The following is a 4,389-nucleotide window of genomic DNA, read 5'->3' as shown; positions in this document are numbered from 1 at the left end:
CCTCTGGGAATCAGCTTTGCACCTGAGATTCATCAAAGGCGGTCGACTGAGGCGCCGGAGGGCTCGCCTGACACACTTGTATGTAATTGCAGGTGACGCCGTGATTCCAGGCGACGGTGGAACAGTGAAGTAGTCAAACGGCGATGATGAGAAACACATCCTGAGCACATGCAGGGAGAGAACGCCGAGGCTGAAAGCTGAAGAGTGCACGTTGTGTCAGCACGACGCGCCCCGAATCTGACACTCGCTGACAGCACTGTGACTGAGGATCGACCCGAGAAAGGTAGGTGCTGTCAACCAGCTGCCAAGGCCGGCGGAAGTGAAAGGAACGCAGAGGGTTGTTTGTCAAATTTGTCAGAGTTGTATGATCATGTCACATTAGATGTTTTGACAGCAGAACCCTGAGAAGGCGCACGCACACAAACAGAGTATGCCGGACCGGATGGAGAGACGCAGGAGAAAGTATTTATCTGGCTGAAAGACACCTGAGCCTCTGGCACTGAAGCGCAGCAGGAAATAAACAGATACATTAACACTCAAACAGAAGTAGAAGCCGCTCTGGCACGAGATGGCAAAATGTTCAGGAAGAGGGCACGAACACACAGAAAAATACAACTAATGTTCGGCGCCGCTCGGTGGACCCACAGGAGTGAGCTGTCAGGCCTGATGCTGCCAGAGACATCACCTGCTGTGTTCAACCCTCCAACATGGGTGGGGAAGGTTGCCTCTGGCTCATGAGAGGCTGTTGCTGCTGGCAGAGTCTGAATGAACCACATCTCTCCCAACGTGTCAATGTGTCAAATATGGCAACTTGGTCAGTGGGGCCTCCAATTCAAATTGTGCTGTAGGCAGGGCCGTCTGTAAGGGGGAACAAGGGGAAAGGTTTCCGGGGCCCCGCTGTGAGGAGGTTCTCAGTAGTTTATTAGGAGTTTATTTATTATCAGGAGTTTATTTCTTATCCAAAACTACATAGTGCCCCTTTAATGGAATTTAATAGAGACAATGCTGTTCTGTATGGCACCGCACACACGAGATCAGACATTCAAGTATCATCTCGAACCTCTAAATCCACCGTTTCTCCAAAGCTCCAGAGAAATCTAGGATTGACTTGAGATTGCTTTCGTCAAACAACAGGACAAACAACCGAGGAAACCAAACTAAGCACCTCCCGAGAAAAAGCGGGCAGCCTCACATGACTGATTGAAATGCAGAGCCGAAGCAGCGTCAGTCACGGGCGCTGACTTTAGCGACTCACAGAGAAATGTAAATCAAACCTTGCCACGTGGTTTTAATGCTGAACCACCTGAGTGACTGTGCACAGTGACTGTGCACTGTCACTGACAAGGTCACCGCACGAATGAGGGATTTCTTGGAGGTAAACAAAGAACAAAAACACACTGACACCGTCACGGACATGCCAGTGGACGAAGGGAAAGAGGTATAACATTATGAACTGCTGGATGAAGAGAAAGCTGCTGGGCTGGAAGCTAGAAATCAAATTGTGGCCAGGTGAGACTGTTCACAGTTTATTTACTTTACCCTTCTGTCCCCAAGACAGAGCAGAATGAAAGATGCTGTAAGTTCAAAATTGCTGCTTTGGGGATTTGACCAAAACGCTCCCATTAAGGTATAATTTGGGGGAAAGGGCACGATCAATACAGAGAGACCATAGACGATATTTATGTGTATATCTTAGTTACAGGTACAGTCCCATAGGCCCTCAGAACTCCTGTTACCCAACAAGAAACTTCATTTAGTCTGGAAAATGCCTGGAGGTGATATATTTTAACTGAGTTTCTCTCTCACACACACGGAAACATGGAGCTGGTTTCTTAATTTTTAATGTCAACTTGATTTATTCCATCAAGGGGACCAGTACCTTGAGAGTTAAGCATCAAAAAGCAGACAGATGCAGTGGTGGGAAAAAAAGGGCTCGGAACAAACTCACTGGAGCAAATTAAATGTATTTTCAAAAAACCTGAAAATGTGCTCAGTCTGTCTGTAACACTCTGCAAATGCTCATCACAGATGCATGCATGCATCCGGCACAAGCACATCTGAAATTTTGAAAACTAAACAAAAAGAGAAATATGTCTATAGAACTATATTAATAAAGACTGATTTCATTACCTGCCATGACCTGCAGCCTTCACTAGGTATGTTTGCACTGTGTGTGTGTGTGTGTGTGTGTGTGTGTGTCTCATCCCAGTAAAACGTGGTCCTGGAGACATCTTTTGTAGCGGGAATTACCACAGAAACAGTTTTGAGTACCTACCTGGAATGTGGTTTTCTGCCATGAATAGCTCATACATGTGCCCCTGGAGAAAAGAGCCTGTTGGTTTGACAGGATGTGGCGACCCTTTTCAGATTACATGGGAAACCAGCTTGATTGCAGCCCTGCTTAGTCTTCCTGTATTGAGGATGGGCTCGACCATGCCATCCTTAAGATGTGGTTTTGTCTTGTTGTGTAATTACTTTTACTTGTCATTGTGTTAGTGACTTATCAGTGTCATTGTTTATTTGCTTCTTGTTTGTTGTCTTGATGATTTTTTACAGTAATGCGCCATTTTGTCTGCACTTGTGTTTGGTTTTGGAAAAGCTAAATAAAATATTACCCCCCCCCCCCCCCAAAAAAGAAAACAAAACTAAAAAGATTATTTAACAATAATAAAGCAAGACAGAAAGAAAAAGAAAAGCAAAAAGCAAAGAAGAAAGCCGGTAGTAGGAGGAGACGCCCTCACTGTACTCCCCCCCCCCCGCAGAAGTGTGTGTTTCTGCCATAGAGGCAAAAATATTACATTTAAAAAACAAGAATGCAGCATCATTTGGCGGAGCTACTGGCCGCTGTTGCCATAGCAACATCATTGAAACATCAACCTGTTGACGGGCGTCGCGGCTCGTGTGCTCCCATCCAGAGACCGATGCTGAACACTCCCTGGTGCACCTGAGGTGTCACGTCCCTTCCCGCTGAGCCGTGTGCGCCTCAAACCACGGAGCACACACCGTGATCTCTCCTGTAAGACGACTGAAACCAACATTATATAACTTCCTCGCGCCGCAGCTTGATAGCAGTCGCACGGTAGTGGTAGTATTTCTGCAAATGCAATTTTTTTTTTCGCCACTACTTCAGTCAGCTGCTGCTTCCCACGCTCTCCGCTGTGCTGATGTATTTCTGTATTCACATGTGGGTGGTTGGGTGGGATGGGGATGACATCTGTGAGTCTGACTAAGTCTATCTTTTAGAAACCCCTCCCTGGAAAACAGAGTCCAGAATCAGCACCCCGAGTGCCGCCTGCGACGGCCCGATCTCCTGCTTCACTCCTTCATTAAATCGACTTCTCTTCTCTTCGCCACGCGCTGTTTGTCACTCGGCGGATTATTTAAGAGGCTTTTGACCTCTGCTGTGTTCAAATAGATGATGGAGTATTTGTAGACGGCTGTTGTGCGTTTCTCCTCGAGGCAAACAAACGCAGGCTAATATGAGGCCATTTCTCTCTGTGTTAATTAGTGTTCCGTTTTCAGTGGTAATTATTTGGAACTGTCAGCAGTTGATTAGAGAGTTGTTTGCTGAATCAGAGCTGATAATGCTCCGGGGGCGACAAAAGGTCAGAACTAAAGTGTCGAATTAACTCTGATGAACTTTATTTAAACGCGGCGAGTGTTTTGCTTTCTCAGCAGCGAGCACACTTGTCCTCGTGCGTATTCAGACGACTGTGGGTCAGACCGGAAGACCTAAATCCGAAGATCCCTGCCGCCCGGCGATAGTCACACTTGACTGGGACGTCACGGCTCAGGAGCGCCACTCTCTCCCGGCTGAAGTGGTGATTCCTCTATTTTAATCTAAAACATGTGCCTCTGTAATAAATTTCAACCTCCGGGTGAGGTTTAAGGGATTTCGAGGCTGAGCGGCGCAGAAGCCCGACTAACACAGAGGGAGCACAGGGCGGTGAAACCGAGCGAAATGAAACGGAGTGTGGCGAGCACTCGGGGCAGGCCAGACTGAGGAGATGAAGAACAGAGCAGTCAGGCAGAACTCCACACGGGAAATGAGCGATTTACATCCTTGCCTCCGACGCCGACATCTATAAAGAAAGAGGGTGAAAAGGGTGAGGCAAAAATACACCGGAACCTGAAATCCTGGAGTCACAGAAAAACACTTCAATAAGATCTTTTATTTATTTATTTATTTTTTATTTGACTCCCACTCATCTCTCTGCTCACTTTTCTTTTTCAACCCCTCAGTTTCTCCTGCACAGACAGCAGCACCCTTATTTTACACTCGAGTGAAATCTCACCACGAAACGACTCCTTCCCATCTGTTTGTAATTTATTTATTTATTTTCGATTCAGCCTCTCCCTCCTTCAGCTTCGCTGTTGCTTTCCAGTCTC

At 46.7% G+C, this 4,389-nt stretch overlaps 1 long non-coding RNA gene across 1 annotated transcript; it reads left to right on the top strand.

Annotated features, from left to right (window-relative positions):
• The first annotated feature begins 2,888 nt into the window (after nt 1-2,888).
• Nucleotides 2,889-3,350, top strand: LOC115587097 (uncharacterized). Its single transcript, XR_003984967.1, has 2 exons — nt 2,889-3,079; nt 3,244-3,350. It is a non-coding gene; the product is annotated as an uncharacterized LOC115587097 (long non-coding RNA).
• The last annotated feature ends 1,039 nt before the right edge of the window (nt 3,351-4,389 follow it).

Source organism: Sparus aurata, chromosome 8 (assembly GCF_900880675.1).
Source record: "Sparus aurata chromosome 8, fSpaAur1.1, whole genome shotgun sequence".
Classification (NCBI taxonomy): Eukaryota; Metazoa; Chordata; class Actinopteri; order Spariformes; family Sparidae; genus Sparus; species Sparus aurata.
This window is presented reverse-complemented; position numbering and strand designations above follow the sequence as displayed.